This window comes from Cygnus olor, chromosome 1 (genome assembly GCF_009769625.2).
Source record: "Cygnus olor isolate bCygOlo1 chromosome 1, bCygOlo1.pri.v2, whole genome shotgun sequence".
Taxonomy (NCBI): domain Eukaryota; kingdom Metazoa; phylum Chordata; class Aves; order Anseriformes; family Anatidae; genus Cygnus; species Cygnus olor.
Genome location: NC_049169.1, coordinates 49171787 through 49194073, shown reverse-complemented (window position 1 = coordinate 49194073; position 22287 = coordinate 49171787).

The window sequence follows — 22287 nt, the reverse complement described above, 5'->3', positions numbered from 1 at the left end:
TTTTGTTGTTTTGGCTTGGTTTGTTGTTGTTTCTGTTCTTGTTTATAAGTATGCTTGGTTCGTATTTGTTTAGCTCACTGTTTTTATTATTATTATTGTTTTTAGGCCTGCATGTGTAATAGATGAATTTATTAACATGATGTGACAGACCCTCAGTGGACATGAATCATAATTTTATTGAGATAGCACATCTTGTGATTTACCCCATTTCAAAATCTGGCCACTGAATGTTTTGACTCATCTTGATCTCTCGTAATATACCAGGAACCCTATCCCTTAGAGATCTAAATCAAGGTTTGGAAAAGTGACAAACAGTTTTCCTCAATACATCTAATAGTTTTGATTTTCAGAGAGACATTAGAAGGGCAGTTTTTGAAAATCAAGTATTTTAAAATGCACTGGAAAAAAAAAAAAAAAAAGAAAAAAAAAGAAAAAAAACAGGACTCAGAGAAAAACAAAACAGAACAAAACAAACAATAAACAACAACAACAACAAAACCCCAGGCACCTAAACTAACTAATCACCTTTGAAAACCACAGTGTATTGAATTAGTTTGGATCTACCAACTACATTAAAGATGGAGTTGTTTTGCCTTATATGTAAAAATGAAACAGGATGTTTCAAAATAAATGTATCACATTTTTATAACAAGATGGAAAGCTTACATCTGAAGAAGCCACACATTTGCAAGCAAAAATCTGTTCAGATCCTGCCCTTCATTTATAAAACCAAAACCACTGTAAGTTGGATCTTGAGAGTTGGACAGGTTGGAACAGTCATTTGTCTTGTTGTTAAAGGTCTTCCACTGTGTTTGTGCATCCTGTCTATCCTCCAAATTGTTTGAATCACCTCTGTAGGAGGATGTACCTTTCTTTCAGTCACAGAAAATTCAGCTCTCTGAGGAGGAGTTCACACTACATGCAACCCATTCACAGCCTGCAATGCAGTTACAGCCATTTTTGTGTCAGTTTAAAATGAGAAATATTTGGAAAAAGAGGATATGGAATGGAGTCACAAAAATAAATAACTATTTGGTTTTAAATTATAGGATATAAGATAGAAAAATAGACTTTAAAAATACATTCAAGAAAATTTTAATATTTAGAGGATTTTGTAGAATCTTTCAAGGACCACAAAAGCTTTAAATTTGTGGCTTTATTATTTTTTAGTTTATCCAGCTATGGCTATAGGTTACATTGTACTTCATCCTAAAGGATACTTAATGTTTAGCCTAAAGTGCCTAGTTAATATTCATAATCTATTTGTCAAGTGTACATCCAAGATGAAAAATTATATGGTTTACAAAGAGTCCATTTTGCAAATTTACTTCTCATTCCAGGTAGCAAAGTCATTGCATTTTCTCAGCTCCAACTTAATAAACCTCTGGATTATAGCATCCATGTGGGCCAAATTCCAATTTATGGTTAAAATTACATTAATATAGTTTTATTTTCTTCTGTGGCCCTTGAAATACTAAACATGAAGTTACCTGAAGTGTCTAGGATTAATTATAGTCTTCCTTATAAGCTTTACCAAGACTTGAAGGAGCGGGCACTGCCAGGCTGAGAGGCTTGATGGTCTGATCTGTCTGACTATATCTAACTATAATGATGACATAAAGTGTTGCTCTGGTGGTAGATCTGTATTTCATCCCTTGCCACCACTTTACTTAGCCTCGTTTCTCAAGTATTTACTGACTCTTCTCCACAAACTTCACATACTAGATATTTTATCTTAATTTAATAAAGAGTTACGGTGCTCCCACCATCTACTGAAATTCACCTTCCTTTTCTGTAATTCTCCCCATGACCTCTCAGATTTTCTGTTCATTGAGATAGTTTGGTTGTATTTTCTACAGCAAGCAGCTGCTTTGTATAGTTTCTGTTCCAAATAGTAAATTGAAAATTCCTTATTGTATGTTTCAGATCAAAGAAGGACAAAATCAGCGGAACTAGAAAAGTACAAAATGTATGAAATGTTACTGCCATTTACACTGCAGACAGAAAAATATTTTTGTAGTTTTTACAAGTATTCTTTAAACCTCAAAAGAAGGTTCAGCCTGTCTGAGATTGTTATTTTTATATGGCTTCTCTTATGAGATTACATCTCAGGATATTTTATTAAAAAATAATAATAATAATAATATGACCTTCTGTTTATAATAAAAGGTTGGGGGTTGTAAAATACAAAAATTCACATTCTTATATTTCAGGTCTGAATCTTTTAAAAATAATGTCAGATATCTTTCATCAAGGAAAAACAGAGTCAAATTACTGCTTTGTAATGAAAATTTGTACAATATTTATGACAGCTTGAATTTAGTTTCCTTACCAGTCTTAGAATTAATCAGCCTGTTCTGAAAAAAAAAAAAAAAAAAAGGCTGTGAATTTTCTCTTTTAAATATTCTCTTTTTTTCACCGAAAAAAGTGTGTATTTGCATATTGTCCAGTGAAGTGCTCAAAGAGATTTAACTTTTTAAATTATAAATAAAGGAGTTGCTGTTTGATAACAAGGAGAGACAAGCCATGTGCTAAGGGGGACTATATGAAATACTGTAGTAGCATTATGATTCCTATGACTATAAACTCTTGAGTCAGGGCAGTTTATAATTATACAGCAAACTTGTGCAAAATATGACATAATAAAATATGACTTTTCTAGACATCCAGAGTGCTTTACCCTTTTTTTTTTTTTCCCCGATTACATTTTGTTTGTGTAAGTCCAATGGCATCCTGGCTTTTATCAGGAGGAATAGTGTAGCCAGCAGGACCAGGGAGGTGATCATTTCCCTGTACTCTGCTCTGGTGAGGACGCACCTCAAGTGCTGTGTTCAGTTTTGGGCCCCTCAGTACAAGAAGTAGATCGAGGCCCTGGAACCTATCCAGAGAAGGGCTACAAAGCTGGTGAAAGGCCTGGAACACAAGTCCTGTGAGGAGCAGCTGAGGGAACTGGGGTTGTCTAGAAGAGGAGGTTCAGGGAAGACCTTATTGCTCTCTACAACTTCGGGAAAGGAAGTTGTGGGGAGCTGGAGGTCAGCCTCTTCTCACAGGTAACTAGTGATAGGGCTAGAGTGAATGGCCTTAATGATTGACAGGGGAGGTTTAGGTTAGAAATTAAGAGACATTTCCTCTCAGAAAGAGTAGTCAGGCATTGGAACGGGTTGCCCAGGGAAGTGGTGGAGTCACCTTCCCTGGGAGTGTTCAAGGAAAGGTTGTACTTGACACTTAGGGACATTGGTAGTAGGGTCATGGCTAGACCAGATGATCTGAAGGTCTTTTCCAACCTTAATGATTTTATGATTTTATGAAAGAAATGACTGTTGCTTTACTAATCTCTGACCTTACCCAGACTTTCCAGGCTTATCATAAGTGTAAATTTTGTAGTTGTTGTTGTTGTGTTGTGTTGTACTGTTTGTTTTCTTTTGTTTAGATCTACTGTTTACTGAATTTTGGTTTAGCTTTTCTGAAGTCCTGGAGGTAGTTCAAGACCAGTCAATTAATGATTACATAGGACACAGAAAACTGCGCATCAGTTTCTAATTCTTCCAGTCTCTGCTTTTGGAGAACAGTATGCCCAACAGAGACTTTAAATTGACACAAAGATATTCTCTGTTACCATGTGTGATGAGTTTGTATCCATATGTATTTTTATTTAGAAGTTTATGAAGGAAATTATTTTGCACAGAATATTCTTTTGCTTGTCTTCATAATCACTAGGCTCTTTCAAGAGAAAAATACCCCAAATCATCAGATAGGAAATCTGATTGTGTGACTTGTACATATGTTTTTACGGAAAGTTCCAAAAACATTTAACAAGAAACAAAATTGTTTTTGTATAATATTTTAAAACAGACAACACAATCAAATGGAAAAAATAATGGAAAATTATGACAGCTATAGAGCTCTGTTCTCCATCCTGTTCTATGTAAAAGTTCTGTTGAAAGAATCTCATTTATTATTTGGTTCTCTTGGGTTTTGAGTAATTTCTATAAAAGAACATTTATTATATTCCTTTTTAACTCAATAAGATTTTTCCATAAATGTGGCTGTAACTGGTGTCCCATCTCTCTTGTATTTAAATGTACATCACCTACTAACTAGTTACATAATATAATAAATAAGAGATAGTGTTTGCAGGACCGCCAAGTAAAATGTAATGGTTTCCTTCAGTCTTCATTAATTAAATATATATATATATATATATATATATATATATATATATGCTATCACAAACTAATATAATTAATTTGAAATGTGTATCATGGGTGAGGACACTGACATGCTTTAGAGTTAATGAAACAGCGCCTTTTTTATTATTTTATTTTTAAAAAACAAAACAAAACAAAACTGCATGTTATGTCTATGAGGCAGAAGTTCTAACACACTCAGTAGAGGTATGCTACTGCAAACTTCTGATGAAATGCAGGATGAAATCTTCATAACTAATAGCAAAGTAGGAGATACACCAAAAAAGACCATCTAGTTCATCTTTCTTCTGTGAGGTGACATCAAGCAAAATACCTTTGTGAGACGTTGATTACTACTACTTCCCTTGAAGAATTGTAGACTTGGACTTCTTCAGTTTCTTTGGTGTAAATATTATAGATTATAATTTAATATAAACCTATGTTCAACCTGCTATGACTAAGGTTACAGTAGTCATTTAAATTGTCTTGATTTAGTTCTTTTTACCCTTAGAGATTTCATTTATAAATATTTAGTGGGAAGTGCATATTATTTCAGAGAAATATTGTAGCTTGTTTAATTTGACCCTCCCCCTAACAAATCTTTTCATATGTGTCTGAAGTCAGAAATTATGGATTAAAATGACAATGGAGCTAAGCTTGTGTTTTTCTCTTCATTAGTACAATAAAAATGTGGACTCAAATTTTATAGCCATACACTTCACATGAACCACTAAACATCCAGAAATGTTGAACAAAGGAAGACGTTGTCATCTTTCTGGATTTCAGCAAAGCTTTTGATACTGTCTCTCACAGTATCCTTCTGGACAAAATGACCAGAATACAGTTAGATAAAAGCATAATAAGATGGGTGAACAATTGGCTGATGGGTTGGGCCCAAAAGATTCTTATAAATGGGGTTACATCAGGATGGCAACCTGTCACTACTGGGGTTCCCCAGGGCTCCATTTTAGGACCAGTCCTCTACAATGCTTTCATAAATGGTTTGGATGAAGGACTTGAAGGTTTTTTGAGGAAGTTCATGGAAGATAACAAATTTGGTGGAGCTATTGACTCCATTGAGGGTGGTGAGGCCTCACAGGGAGATCTAGACAGGTTGGAGAGTTGGGCAATTACCAATATGAAGTTTAACAAGAACAAGTGCTGGATTCTGCACCTGGGAAGGGGCAACATGTACAAGCTGGGGCACAAGTTGCTGGGTACGTGTTGTTGACCTCAAGCTGAACATGAGCCAGCAGTGTGCCCTGGCAGCCAGGAGGGCCAGTCGTATCCTGAAGAGTATCAAGAACAACATTGCTAGCCAGTCAAGGGAAGGGATTGTCCCACTCTACTCTGCACTGGTGCAGCCTCACCTTGAATACACTGTGCAGTTTTGGGTGCCACAGTATAAGAAAGATATAAAATTGTTAGAGAGTGTCCAAAGGAGGGTTACAAAGATGGTGAAAGGTCTGGATGGGAAGATGTATGAAGAGCACCTGAAGTCACTTGGCTTGTTCAGCCTGGAGAAGACTGAGGCGAGACCTCATCACGGTCTACAGCTTCCTCACAAGGGGGAATGAAGGGACAGGAACTGTTCTCTTGTCTCTGATAACCGGTGATAGAACCCAAGGAAAAGGCTTGAAGCTGCAACAGGGGCAGTTCAGGTGTATCAGGAAAAGGTTCTACACTGAAAGGGTGTTCATGCACTGGCACAGGCTCCCCAGGGAAGTGGTCACAGCACCGAGCCTGCTGGAGTATAGGAAGCATTTGGATAATGCTCTCAGAAACATGGTCTTATTTTTTGGGTGGTCCTTTGGGGACCCAGGAGTTGGACTCAATGATCCTTGTGGGTCCCTTCCAACTAGGGATATTCTATGATTTTCTGATTCTATGAAATGTTATTGAGGGAATTTTTAACTTTCAGACACGCAATGATGTGATTTGTAGGCATGAAAGTATAGTAAAGCAACTTTAAAACTGCAGATCAACAGGACTGCAGAGTTCCATAGACAAAGCAGAGTTTTTTCTGGCACTGAAGGTAGTGTTTGCAGTCCAGATATTTTCTTGTGAAAGATATTCTTGGAGGGTGGATATGTAAAAGGCAGAATAGTTATATTCATTATTTTCTGTACTAAATGCTACTAAATTAAAGAAATTCCTATATGCAAAAACTGTACCCCTTGAATATATGAAAAGCTTATGTTCTAGCACATCGTTCTATAAATAACGAGTGATGTCTCAGAATAAAAATTTTTGTGGAAAAAAAATAAAAAATTATCACTTACAACACCCATATAAGCTTGGCTGTATATAATTAGAAGTAATTAAACAAATTAAAGGGGAAAACAGGAAAAAATCAGGCAGAAAAAGAGGGCAGGAGAGTGCTAGATGGAGAAAAGTTAAAATTCAAGCTACTCCTGCTGCTTGCCAGACTGAATCACTTAAAGTTTTCCTCCCCTCACACATATTTTTCTGACATTTTTTCCCATTTTTCAGCAATAAGACCTAAGAAATATGTGCACTTGAACACTCCCAGAGGGTTATACATCTTTTTACTTTCTCTCATGCTGAGAAGTTTCTTCAATTTCTTTTAGAAAAAGGACTTTGCTAGAAGTCTCTTCTAGTGAATTCTGTGTTCAAGGTTTCCTAATTCAAAAAGTGTTTATTATTATTATTTATTATTATTATTTTATTTATTTATTTATTTATTTCTGAATTGTAGGTAGAGTGTATTGAACACTGGAATAATATAATTCATAACTACACTTATTTCAATTTACTTGTTGCATAGAGGGCACTGAAAGCCTTTCAGCTCTGGAACAAGCAATCTAGCTGCTTATTGGCCGCTGCAGGACCTATATATTTCAGCTGGGTTACTCTGGTGCAGTTCCAGGGTTACACAGAGTACGACAAGGGCAGAAGAGTAAAGGCTGTCACAGGCATGTCAGAAAGCTGGTGCAGCTTATCTAGGCTGATCCCAGGGAGAAGGCCCATGGGTATTTATAAAGTAGTTGCCAGAAGCGACTAATTAGTGAGGAAATCTGCATACTACATATGCATTTTTTTCATAAGATTGTTATTCAGATATTTATTTGTTTTATTTAACAATTTTTCTTTGCTTTATTTAATGAATAATTCTTCTCTTTGGAGCAAGTTATTCAATACTTTTATTTTTTTTTCCAGATTCATTCATCTTTACACATAATTGAAGAGACTGAAGAGAAAACTTTTTTTTTTTTTTTTTGGCAAGAAGTTCTAAAGTCTTTGTCAAGGAAGTTCTAAATGCTTATTTAAAAGAGGTCAATGAACACTTCCTGGTATGATGCAAAAGTAAAATAAATATCATTCTATCTATCATTCTCAGTCACATATTTTTAAGGCAGACACGATATAAATAGATTATATGAGAGGCCATGAGAAAACATTCTGAATTAATAGGCTGAGATATGGAATTTTTTTGAATATCATTATTATAGTGCATTTACTTGAGGGTACTTGAATTAGTCTTCAGGTATACCTCTTTGCCTTATGACAGCTTGTGTTACCCTCCAGATATACTTCTTTTGTCTTATGACAGAACACTGAAAAATAAGAATTACTTTCTCCCAAATAGTTCAGAAGGAAAATTTTGTGTGATATTTTGAGTAAAAAATATGGTAATATGAAGGTTTCTTTGCCACTGTCCTTTATCAACAGTTATTACAGTACTTAGAAACACATTTTCCAAAATAAGTGTTAATGTTCAGAAACATAAAAATTCCTCCAAAACCATTTTTTTTTTAATCAAATTCTGCTTGGACATTTTTAAGGTTCTTTTGACAAACTTGTTTGACTGGGTGCCTAAAGTTAAAGGACTAAACAAGCTCTTTAATATTACTTCATGAAAGATTTTTTTTTCCTTTAACTCCAGTGGATGATAGATATGACCATAAATAAATAGGTTACTTTCATGTATCAACACAGTTGTGTTTGCTCAGTGGAAATTGTGGGAATTCAGCATTTCTAAAATGAGACCACATATCCGGATACAAGTATATAATTTTGAATTTGTATTAGAAATTTTAAGCTACATTGAAATCACAAATTAGTAAAATATTAAGGGAAGAGATATTTCACTTACTGAAAAAAAAAAAAAAAGAAGTGTTGGCTCACTTACACTTTAATAAAACTTTCTATTTTACTTCTGTAGAACATATTTAGATAGACCACTAATTTCACTAACATGGACTTTGTCCAAAGTGCATAGAAGAAACCCTAATGATATGAAACCTTTTAGCATTTCCCAGCTCCACTATCTAATACTTCGTCTTTCCATTGCATGGGATTGGTCTGATATTCTTCAAGTAGGAATATTTGGGAAATAACATGTAATATTATACATGTGATATACTGCTGCACATTAATTACTCCACAGTTTTAGTTATTACCATACATGTGCAGAATGTTGGACTATCTAGAGTACTACGAATGGCTAGTGAGTTAATGTGCAGTACATTAGCCTAACAGGATGCACAGGCTTCTTGGCAACATTCCTCTTTGCTAATAACATAGAATCATAGAATGATTTTTGTTGGAAGAGACCTTAAAGACCATCTAGTTTGAACTCCCCTGCCATGGGCAGGGATGCCACCCACTAGATCAGGTTGCTCAAAGCCCTTTCCAAACTGGCCATGAACACTTCTAGGGATAGGGCATCCACAACTTTTCTGGGTAACCTGTTCCAGTGCCTCACCACGCTCTAAGAACTTCATAATATCTAATCTAAATCTACCCTTTTTACTTTAAAACCACTACTCTTTGTCCTAACACTACACTCCCTGACAGAGAGTCCCTCTCCAGCTTTCTTGTAGGCCCTCGTTAGATACTGGAATGCTGCAATGATGTCTCTCCAGAGCCTTCTCTTCTCCAGGATGAACAACCCCATCTCTCTCAGCCTGTTTCCATAGGAGAGGTGCTCCGGCCCTCTGATCAACCTCGTGGTCCTCCTCTGGACTCATTCTAATAATTCCATGTCCTTCTTGTGCTGGGGGCCCCAGAGCTGAATGCAATACTCCAGGTGGGGTTCTCACAAGAGCAGAGTAGAGAGGCAGAACCACCTCCCTTGACCTGCTGGCCATGCTTATTTTGATGCAGTTACTTTAAAATATACTGATGTTTGTTATAATTTCTGGTGAAAAAAGGGCTGAGAAATTACTGGAGGCAACATTAAGATACTAATTTGAAACAACCTCCACATAAGTGGATGTACACAAGTAAATATACATAAGTGAAGTTAAAATGAATACAGAAATGAAAAAGAAGATAATTTATAGCTTGCTTGAATGCTTGAAAATATTTTGTCCTCATAAGCACGTAAATGTAACAACTCAGGAATCATTCTAGTTTAAATACTTTTTAACCTATAGTAGGCGTGTGAAATTTCCAACTCACATATTTCCATACAGAAATTATCATAGACAGGTGCCAACCTTTTGCTTAGAAACAGCTCTACATTTTCTCAATATTCTTGCAGCTGTTTGAGATTTTGGATATGATTCATGACAAGAAGTCTCTAGGATCCTACAGAAAACTTATTGCTTCCATTATTTTGAGTTAAAATTATACACTATAAGATGGTTAAAAATATTAGCAAACTTGCTAACTGTAAATGTTAATAACATGCAGGTCATGACATGCACTTTCATGTTCCTTGATACACCTTGTAGATGCATCTAAGAAATGTGGATGTAATATGGAATTGAAATTGTTAGGAGGGAATAATTTTCTTCTCCAATAAAAGAAATAGTTTAAAAAAAAAAAAAAAAAGTAGAACACATTTTCTCAAATACATTGTCTGAACTCTTAACTGGGTACTTTTTTGCCCATTAATAAACAAACCAGTGAACCAAACTCTTGAAGTCTGCTTCTTGAGCACAACAGCCAACAGCAAACACTGAGAAGAGGCCAAGAAGTTATGGGGCCTTAAAAAAAAACTTAGGAAACCTTTCTGCTTCAGGCATCAAAAAGTGTCCCAGAACTCCAGGTTATGAAATATATATCCATATCTCTTTATAACTAACTCTTTGGTATTATTTCCTAAACAAACAAATACCATCGCTTATGAATGATCTGTCTTTTGTGCAATGATTCCTGGTTCATGCACCTGGCAGGAATGGCAAGGACACCCATTGCCACGTGAAGCCAAAGAACAGAGTGAGTAGTAGCCAGTTCACGCATAAGACGCCCTCACCCAGCCCAGGGCACTTAGGGCCATCTGCATTGGAGGTCCTACAGCTCTCCAGGCAGATGCCCTCAGCAGCAGTGAGGTGACCTTTCCCAGCAGTTGGATATTTTTCCCACAGTCTACCCTGAAGCTTTCTTACTGCAGCAAAACCCTTTGTTTCCTCTGCTACCACCACTGAGAAGGGGAGGAGATTGCCCATGCTGTAATGTCAGTAGTTTTGTAGACCTTTAACTGTGCGGCTCTTTGTTTTCTAGCCCCCAGCTCTGGCAGTTTCCTAATACACCATTTCTTGTTTTCTAATCATAGACTAATAGAGAATCTCGGAATGGCTTAGGTTGGAAGGGACCCTAAAGACCCTGCCAACCCTCCTGCCATGGGCAGGGATGCCACCCACTAGACCAGGTTGCCCAAGGCCCCATCTAACCTGGCCTTAAACACTTCCAGGGATGGAGCATCGACAGCTTCTCTGGGCAACCCATTCCAATGCCTCATCACCCTCTGAGTGAAGAATTTCCTCCTAACATCTCATCTAATCTCCCCTCTTTAGAATCATAGAATCATCATAGAATCATAGAATGGCTCGAGTTGAAAGGGACCTTAAAGATCATCTAATTCCAATCCCCTGCCATAGACAGGGATGCCACCCAGTAGATCAGATTGGCTAAGGCCCCATCCAGCCTGGCCTTGAACACCTTCAGGGATGGGGTGTCCACTACTTTTCTGGGCAACTTGTTCCAGTGCCTTAGTGAGGCACTTCCCTTACATTGAAGAATTTCCTCCTAATGTGTAGTATAAATCTATCCTCATTTAGTTTAAGACCATTCCCCATTATCCTATAATTGTCTACCCAAGTAAAGAGTCCTTCTCCACCTTTTTTATATGACCCCTTTAAGTATCAAAAGGTCACAATGAGATCTCCCCAAAGCCTTCTCTTCTCCAGGTTGAACATCCTCAGTTCTCTCATCCTTTCTTGATAGGAGAGTTCTCCAGCACTCTGATCATCTTTTTAGTCCTCCTCTGGACTCGCTCTAGCAGGTCTACATCTTTCATGGGCTGAGGGCCCCAAACCTGAATGCAAAATTCCAGGTGGGGCCTCACAAGGGCAGAGCAGAGGGGGACAATGACCTTCCTCACCCTGCTGGCCACTCCTCTGTTGATGCAACCCAGGATGCAGTTGGCCTTCTGGGATGTAAGCGTGCACTGCTGGCTCATAAGCCCCCTTTAAGCACTGAAAAGCTGCAATGAGTTTTCTCTGGAGCCTTCTCTTCAGGCTGAACATTCCCAGTTCTCCTAGCCTTTCTTTGTAGGAGAGAGCAAAACAAAACCCTGTTTGAATGTGATAATTAGGGCACTTTCCTGGGGCTTACTGATGATTTCCTAACAAAACACCATCTACAAAACATGCTGGCTTCTCTTTATTTTACCCAAGAATTGATGAATTATTCCTTAGGCTACTGTGAGCACCTAAGTGCTGATTTAAAACAAAGGTGCTCTGAGGAAAGAATTGAATTTATATACAGGTCTTTAACATATAAATATTCCAAATTTTCTTTTCCCAAGTTTATCTGAAAAAAATAAAGTTTCTTTAAAATTAAAATGTATTTGGAAAATGATGAAATTGGAAATGGTTCTCCCCTCAAAAGTGAATTTCCTGGCCGTACAAAGAGCAGACAGAAAGCATGACCTGAAGCCTCCTTGGAGTGCTGATGCCTCATGCCTGGGCAGCACACACAGGAGTGAACTGGGCTGGAGGCATGTGAGGCAGGTGCCTGGGGCTGCCTGCCATGTGGCTGTGTCTGCAGAAGGTGGATGGTGTGGAAGCTGCTGCATCTGCAGCTGCTATCTTGGGCAACCACTTGCAGCACTAGATACAGCCATGTGTCCAAGCCATGATCCTGCACTCTGGGGTCCCTTCACATGTGCAGGAGAGTGCAAGCTAAACACGCAGAAGATTAGAGCCTAATTCACACTTTCTGGGCAATTAGGAAGTTTCTGTATTCCTTTTTATAAGGTACTAATTGTTTTTTTACAGCACATTTAGAATGATAGCCTGTTTCTTTAGGCCACCCAAAGAACTAAAATCTGAACAACACGGAAAGCCAAAGAGAAGCCTGCAAACCATTCAGATGAATTTCATGAAATATGTTATAAGCATAGATAAGTTCTGCTGATATATCTCACACATGCTAAAATGCTTGGTTTAACACCTTTATAACACAAGACAGTGAAAATGCTATCTATATAAACTTCCTTTGGAAATGTTTTGCTGATAATCCTACTGAACATCACTTACAAATACACACAAAAATTAAGTGTTTGGGTTTACCAAACAATGCTTGTGTTTGCTACCTAAAATTATGTTAGCATTCTGTATGCTCTGTTAAAACTAATTACAGAACAGAGATGAGAAGCTAATAGTAAAGCTAAAAACTGGGAAATACTAGCAGAAGGGAAATGAAAGGCAATTTTACTCATATCTACTACTGAGAGTCACTAAATACAACTAGCACTGTGACAGTTGCTTAAATATTTAGTAAAATAATACAATTTAGGTGTAAGGAGTATAAGTATAAATATAAATGCAGTCAGGAAATTATAGTTCAACTTGTAAAAAAAAAATAGGATTTAAATTAATACCATAAGTATTGAAATGTGCTGTTGTCCTCTTTCCCAGTGGGGTGTTGTTTTGCACATGCAGACATCAGCAGGGGATTTTGGGTTCTTTATAGATGTAGGGGTCTGCCCCATTTTGTCATTTTTAGGACCAGTGCCATAGGAAGTGATCTATTTCTTCGTTTATGCCAAACACTTTTGATACTGATTAGTGATTCAAAGTTTTCCATCACTAAATTCAAAATTTTATCATTTCTCTTTTTCCAATGTATACACAGATGGCTTTTCACTGTTTTGTGTTGCTATGGAAAATGGGACAATTTCATTTTTCAACTATAGGAAAAGAGAAACGAAATTGTAAAGCTACCAAAAATGGTAGGGGACTGAAACTTACTTTAACTTCTTAAAGTAGAGTATAATTCATATGAATATTGTCTCTTTAAAGCCAACTTTTTCTCTTTACATTAATGACAGACTGCATTTTCTGCTTAAAAGAATAGCAAAGTTGCATTCTTTTGACCAACCAAACAAACAAACAAAAAAGAAATAATAAAAACACTTTTCTGACTGCAGAAATACTTATTTCAGACTAAGACCAAGGACATTTCTGAGTCTATGAGAGGAGGGGAATGCTGGCAGCAGTGATGACCACTGTATCAACCCCCTACCTGCCATTCCAGAAGGACCAACTTCAGTTTTCTTTGCAGCTGTCTCAAGATTCACATTTATTTGCCCAACCTTTTCTTTCCAGAATAACAGCATAATATTTTGTTTAAAAAATACATGAACCGAGAACAAATTGGCAGCCTTAATTACCAATGTTCTGCTTGCCTGTTTATTGGCTTAAAATGTTTCCTGATGAAGTATAAAAACATTTTGTGCCTCAATAGAATGAGTACAATATTCATTGTTTTGAATGACTTAAATGTAGGAGGATTGTCTAAGCAGCTGTAATTTGAAGAGCATATGGAAAAAACACTCTCTAGGGAGTAACATGATATCTTTGGACAACAAATATGTTTTAAATGAAAATTTTAGCTGATTCCTCCATATTAGTAGTCAGATCCCAAGCCAGTCAGTAGAATTCTGAAGGCAGACAGTATACTGAAGACAGCAACATAGGCATAAGATTTTTCTAAATGCTGTATTGTCCAATGTGGAATGCAAAGTGGACTGTTCTTGCTACTTACAGAGCATTTCAACTCTTAAAAAAGTTAAATAATATTGTGGTTCATTTGCTGCACTATCATCAAAACAAGCTGGGTTTCCATTTTTTTTATACTGAAGACAGAGTTGGAGGTGTCTGTTTTAGGAAATCCTTCTTGCTTACTGTTTTCTATATTTGATTACTGAACTGCAAGTTCCTGAAATGTTTTTGATGGAAAAACTTTGAGAAATACAGGTAAAACTAAGGTAAAACAAAACAAAACAAAAAAAAAAAAAAAAGAGAGAGAATAAAAAAATGGTTAAAAAAAAAAAAAGCAGAAACTGATAACTGAGGAATTCCTATTAGTCTATTAGGAATGCCTATTGGTCTCAAAATAGTGAATTTTATTTTTTTCAAACTCTACTTTGGACTTACAAAACATTAAACTACCCTTGGCATAGGAAGATGGGATAACTGTGCCAGAAAGGAGCAAATTGGTGTCACAGAAACAGACTGTCACCCCATGTATGAGTTGAGGTATTTGTTGCTGTGGCATGAAAAGGAGGAGGAGGAAGAAGAGAAGAATGAGGAAGACGAAGAGGACAAGGAAGAGGAAGACAAAGAGGAAGGGGAAGAGAAGGAAGAGGAGGGGGTGAGGCAAAGGAAGAAGATGAAGAGGAAGACAAAGAGGGAAGGAGGAAGAGGAAGAGGAAGAGGAAGAGGAGAGCAGGTGGAGGAAATGGATGCTGCACAGCAGAATGCCACTCTCCAAAGGTGTGAAGAAGGGAAAGGTTAGTGGAGCAGTGTGGCCTCTAAAAGGACCAAAATCATTCTTGCATCCTGTTAAGACTCTTACCCTCATGCTCAAAAATTTATATTGAAAGTGGAAAGTTTTTAGATATTCAAAGATGAGAATTTCCAAGTTGCTAAGCTGTGTAGATGCTTTGTGTTGTTGAGTGAGAAGTATTAATTAAATAATCAAAAGAATCAATAAGTAATAAAGCATAAGCAATCATCTGCAAAAATGCTGTCCCCTTTACCTTTCTTGCGTCATTTCTCCAGGAACAAAAGGGGAATCATATCTACTGCCCTCTTTCACACAAATTAGTATGACTAAAATTACCAGAGATGTTCTTGAAAAACATTTGTCATTTGAAGAATGTTTCAGTGTCAGAGATCTTTATTCAGTTTCTAAAATTCCATTAAAATGTTTCTAAACAGTGGTACTAGGGAGTTTAGAGGATCTGGAAAAAACAGAGCAGTGAAAGTGAGCAAAAGAGTTATAAACATGCAAACAATCACACATTCATTATTAATTTAGTTCTTGTATTTTAATTAATTTGTAATTTATTATGCCACCAACTACCATTTTTTCTCCTGTCAGCTAGAAATTCCATTTTTGCTAAATGGATTGCAGGAGCAGGATATTAGTTTGCTCAACAGTATTCAGACTTGTGTTTACTAACTTCTTTCATTACTTTGTTAACATATTCTACCAAAACCAGTTCTCTAAAATTTCAGATGCTAGTGTCTGAAAAAGATGTCCTGTCTAGTAGTCTTGCCTTTCTATCAAAATAGTAATTTTGAAAATTATTCATATCCAAGTATCCAAAAATAGATTTTTCTATAAGGATTAAGTGAAGCAAAAAAGATAACATTACCCCTATTGTAATTAATAAAGTAATAGTTTTAATTTTTTTTTAAGGAGTGTCTTGTCAAAGAGTTTTACTAGTAAAAAGAATGGTAACCGCATGTCTGTACAGACTTGGGCAAAGCTGCCGTCTGGAAGATAGTACACTAACCTATCTATAAATTGCAAAATTTTTACAATATTATTTCATCCTAACCTGATTATTCAAATCTGTGTTATTCCTGAGCAACACAGTTACTATTTTTTTTTTTCTTTTTTTTCCTTTGTGTAGCTGTGTGAGTACATACCCACAGGTATCTCGGCACATGGCTTACATTATTGAATTGTATTTAATAATTGCATTTTTTAAATGTCTTTCAAAGTATCTTTGCAAGCAGTAAGGTAGAGGGAAAAAAACTACAAGCCAAAAGCTTTCTTAAGACTTTCAGAAACTATATATAAAGTACTTTTTTATTTTTATTTTTTAATAAAAATAACTGACATAGGAATTAAAAAAAAAAAAAAGTTTGCCACAGAATCCCTTGTATAAACTGCAATATTTAAGCTGCTTGTTCAGATAGAAGAAATGATTAGGCACAGAGAATTTTAATTATTCTATTTCTTCAGTATGCAGGTTAATAGTAGCAGATTTATATTCTATCCTGTAACTTTACAAGATTCCACAACACAGCCTAGCATGATGACATACAGAAGTAGTAATGTGGTCCCTAATGATTCCATGGAGGAGACAGTGAGGACACTAACTTAAGTGTAGAGCAGATACTGGTTTCTACTTAGCATCCAGGAAATAGTACACATTGCAATACAGAGATGCAGAAGAGGGACCCCATCTCCCAGAGAAGGCAAGTGATCTGCTCAGTGGTACTTACAATCGCTGAGATCTCAGATCCCTCATAGCTTTCCCACCCCATTAAAAATGGGTTACTGAAAACCAGGAGTAGATCCAACTCATTATTTCTGCTAGTGCAAAGCTTAAAAAAATGTCCTGGAAATTAGGGTAAGTAATCTTGAATTCCATCAAAGTAAAGAGCATAAATATATTTTTTCTACTTCATGGTCAACTGCAGTATAAATAAAGGCCTAACTTTTTGTTGAACACAATGCTATCTCTCAGGTTTGCTCAGAGCATGCCTACCAGCCAGTGTTTCCAGAGACACTGAAAGTCTTTTTGCTAAGCGCCAGTTGGGTTTAGGCATGAGGTAAAGTCTGAGAAGTCTTTTCAGTCAAGGATAACTCTGCACAGGCAAAACTCATATTCTGAGGTACCTAAGCAACTTTTCTATATTGCTTAGTGGAGGTTTTATATCTACAGTCATATAGGATGCTGGCCATGACAGGAAAACCAGTGTGAATGGCTCCTGCATTCATTTCTCTGCAGCCCAAATACCACTGATGCAATCATAGTGAGGAGTAAAACTACTTTCTCTTTTTTGAAAAATTCTTTGTGGTAATTCCAGTAAGCCATTTGACAGCTTAATGCTATAAGCACTTGTAACTCTACAACTAAGGAGATAGTACAGGAGAGGAATTAATGACCAAAGGCAGTACAAGAGGAGAGGGAACTTCCCCTGTTGGTTTTGCAGCTGTAGCCACAATCTAATGAATATATACTTTGGTTCTGTCAATAAACTTTGCCCTTAGTGTTATCCATTTCTACTCGAACTTCTAAAAGTGCAGATCCTGTGTGCCCTGTGAAGAGTTTTGGCACAGAGCAAATTTCTTCAGTGCTCTCTGTATGCTGTCACTGCTAATTAAAAAATAAATAGGAAGAAAGATAACTTTATTTTCCCAAAACAAAAACAATCATGTATCCTGCAGCTGCTGATAGTCTAATTTAATCAAAAAAGCATACATACCACTCAGCTGAGCCCATGTTCTTCATATTAATGTACAATCTGGCTGTCATTCAAATCCAGAATTTTATTTTCAGAAATCTCTGGAATTCCCATCTGCCGTGTCAACATGTATGAAAACTAAATTTCTCAGCTACAGCTGCAGGATAATTTTCAGTAGTTGTCTCATTAGTTTCAGGTGTTAGGAACCATTCAAGCCCTGAAAGGGGATGTGTTTCTGTGAGTAAAATTATTAAAGTAAAGACGTGATTGGAGAGATACTGTGTTTACTTCTCAAATGGCTGGAGCAATGTAACTGAAAATAATGATATGAATTGCATCACCTTTAGGTTTGAGCATGCTGGAAGTAGAAGAATATAGCCACAATTGTGACTATTTGGACACAGTTGACATTTAGAAGAGAGTAACATGTTAAAGTTGATCATTCCAGGGATGCATCAAGCACGGCATTGCTAGTCAGTCGAGGGAAGTGATTGTCCCACTCTACTCTGGGCTGGTGCGGCCTCACTTTGAGTACTGTGTGCAGTTCTGGGCACCACAGTACAAAAAGAACATGAAACTATTGGAGAGTGTCCAGAGAAAGGTTACAAAGATGGTTAAGGGCCTAGAGTGGAAGACATACAAGGAGTGACTGAGGTCATTTGGTTTGTTCAGCCTGGAAAAGAGGAGGCTGAGGGGAGACCTCATCATGGTATACAGCTTCCTCATGAGGGGGAGTGGAGGGGCAAGCGTCGATCTTTCCTCTTTAGTGACCAGTGATAGGACCCGAGGGAATGGAGTCAAGCTGTGACAGGGGAGGTTCAGGCTGGATATCAAGAAAAGGTTCTTCACCAAAAGGGTTGTTGCACACTGGACCAGGCTCCCCAGGGATGTAGTCACGGCACTAATCCTGTCAGAGTTTAAGAAGCATTTGGAATATTCTCTTAGTCATATGGTCTGAATTTTTGGGTAGACCTGTGTGGTGCCAGGAGTTGGACTCGATGGTCGTTGTAGGTCCCTTCCAACTCTGGATATGATTCTATGATTCTATTGCAGTTTGGGATTTTCAGAAGTTGTGAGCCCAAGTAGACTCTAATGACAAAAATATATGTGGGAAAATTAAGGACCTCAGATTTCATTATTTAAAAAGGTTCCAAATCTTTAATGTGAAGAGAGTGAGAAGTGAATAAATTAAAGTGTCACTACAGTTTTTGTGCTCCTGTACATCCCTCCCTCCCTCCCTCCCTCCTCCTGGAGAGTCGGGTTCAGAGTCATTAAGAAAGCAAGAATAGCAAATATGATGTGATCAAGCACGGGTGCCCTATGAGAATTATGCCAGAGATTCTAGTGAGCAACGTTTCAGTGAAGAAATCATGACTGCAAGTCACCTCAAATTCCTCCTGCTACAGGACAGTACTGTTTTTTGTTGACCTTGGTTAATTTTGTCATTATAAAATGCCTTGGAATAATAATGCCCTAGTTGTTGAAAACAGCAGGTTAATTAAAGTCTTGACATAATTAGACACAATTTTAGTGTATCCACTGTTAATATATTCTTAAATTTTGTGAAGTATCTTTAAAAATTATGAAATACATGGTATTTGCAAGTACTGTATTGCCAAAAACACATTCAACACTCAATTTGTAAGTATCTGATAGTTCAGAAGTGGAGTACAGATATCAAATTCTGCATCTTTCCCTACATCTGTGTAGAGAGCACAATATGCTAGAGGTCTCTGAAAGTCCCTACTTCTCAGAAAAAGGAAGGTTTGAAGAAAGGGTGGGGCATTTCTGCAGGCATCTGCAGTAGCACAGGCTTGAGATTTCTCTAATTTCCAATATGTGTAAAAGCACTTCTCTTCTAAGCATTCTCCAGCTATGTTGAGTTGGGGCTCTGGCCTTTATCTGTAAAACAAGTATGTGCTATTTGCTGGGGTCTGATATAATGCCCCAAACTGTCCATTTTCACCATTTCAGTTCCTAGTTCTAATCTCAATTGAACTGAATCTCAATTGAATGAATTGAACTAATCTCAATTGAATGAAACTGAAGTGATAATATCAAATATACCAGACACCGTAATTGTATCCTATTTTAACAGTGTAGCACTGGACTGTTTTTCTCATATATCTTGGCAACATAGTCATTGGGTGAAAGAGATCTCAGCCAGTGAGCCCTCTAAATCCCAGTGGCATTGCCTGGATCTTTTGGTTAATATTTCTTTTCCTTGAAAAATGAGAAGATTGCTAGACTATAGGAAGGGAGTCATCACCAAACTGAGGTTTCCATGGTAGAAAAATATTTACGGTTCATTTGCCTATATTCAAATATACCAATTCTTCTCAAACAGTAAGAGATTCTGTACTAAATAGTAACTTTTAGTGATAACTCCCCAATTCTGCAACAAGAGCAGCAAACTAATTGGGAAAGGAAACAATGGAAAGGAAAAATGGGGAAAAAAAAAAAAAAAGAAAGAAAAAAAAAAGATGGATTTATTGTTTATTTTTATGTTAGCAATGGAGAATGATTATGTCTCAGCATCAACCTAGAGGACAGCCCTAGAAGTATCACAGCTGCAGCTTGCTGCAAAAAGGCTTCTGCCCCAAACTGCAAGATAGACTGCAGTATGGATATGACACAACACACAAGAGCCATGGAATGGCAGTAGATGTGTTGGTGTTAGCGCCAGGAAGAGGAAGGGTACTTTGGAAGCAAACACCAAGCAGAAGGATAAAAAAGACAAGGAGAGGGGAGACATTGAAAGTTACAGGAGATAATTGGAAAGGAAGAAGGCAACAGGAGAGACAGATGTGGCTTAGATTAAGGTGAGATCATCAGGAAGGAGGGCCAGGAGGAGAGACTAGGGAAAGAGATGAGGTAGTGCATGGTAATGACACGTCCAAGCATAGGTAGAAAGTTCTCCAAAAGTGCTAAGGACCCTCCTTAGGCTACATCTGCAGCTGCCCCTGCAGCTGGAGCCTCAGACATATTCCATCTGAGTTTCATCCTGGAGGGTGGGTAGAAAAAGAGGAGACACATGAATTTTAGTTTTCTCCAAACAATCTCTTTTATGGCTCCCGCATCAGGGTGATATTTGGGAGAGTAAGAGTTACAGCTGGACCCCATCATATCCCTTCTCCTCCAGGACAGCTGCCCATGCCATCTGGTAGAAATGTGGTTTCTACCTCACACAAAGTCTCTCTCTCACCACGCTGTTACTGCGAGGCCTGTTTATTCCACTGTTGTAGTTTATTCCCTCCATTGCATTTTTTTATTTCCACCCATCATTTATTCATAACAGATGACATTGTTGTTGGACAAATATATGGTGAAGGTGTATTTAGCCTGTGTAAAAACTTCAAGATGTGCAGAAATTCCAATGACAAAATCCTCATATTTATCAACCTAAGTTTGTAAAAAAACCCTCCCCCTCGGTCTTTTTATCATTTCCTTTTGTTTTCCTTTCAAGTAATAAAGTCTACCTACTCCTAACGCAAATACTCAGGACCCCAAGCTCTCAAATTCAATACATCCCTGTTCATTTTCTTCACAGAAAACAAGGATGTGATTAGACATGAGAAAAACTTGTAGCTAATAAATCTGCTCCCAAGGACTGAGTAATCTCATTACAAGTGGGAAATGACAGTTTATTCATCAACATATGGAGTGCCTTAGAAGTGCTGGAATAGCCAAACTGATCTGGAGAAGCAGAGAAACCCAGCTTGAAGAAAGGAAGGAGTCTCCAGTGATGTTTTACATATGTAGTGACTTCTGTGGGAAAGAAGAATTACATATCTCATCTCTACACTGAAAAATAGTTCAGACTATTTGTAAAAGATCTTTGAGATTCAGGGCCATCATAACTGTTTCCCATGAGTATAACAGGCCAATCTGAATGTTCTTAATAGAGATGAGAACATATGCAATATGTAGCGGGAATGAGGTATAAGTGTCCTTTGGAAGTGTATTTCCTTTCTATTTGGAAAGATCAACAGATCTGTTTTCTGGCATTGCAGTCCTCATGGTGAAGTGTCAGTGTGGGGTCATGTGAAATGCAAGGTTTTACTTCCAAAAAATTGGATTTATTTTTTTTTGAACTATTTGTGTCTTAACTGGTTTAACTCAGTTTTGGTGAAATTGAAACCTTTGCAATTTTCCAGAGAATCAGTCTTTCCTCAGAGTTTGTTTCATCCTTTCATGATTCACAGAACAACACAATGCCTATAATGACAGTTGTTTCCATGGAGATGGAAGTTAGAATATCAATCCAAGAGAATTCCTAACTGTTGACACTCAGCATGGTTTCAAGAACCTTGACTGCAAACTAGAATGTTTAATTATCACATTTTTTTCTCTTTTCATCTGTGAAATGTGTGTGTAATTTTTTAATTCACACAATGAAATATCCTGAACAAAAATCAGGCCCTAGATGTCTTTTGTGTGCTTTTTTATATGACTAGTTTGAGGGGTTGTTTGCTTTTGGTGCTCAGAGGTGGTATTTATTCATCAGTTGTGAATGAATTAGAATGCTTAACCTTTTCCACTTGAAAAAGAGATACTGTGATCATCTCCTTTGGAGATAAATTATATGTCAGCTTTATATCTGTCTACCTAATCTACATCTTTTGTACACAGAG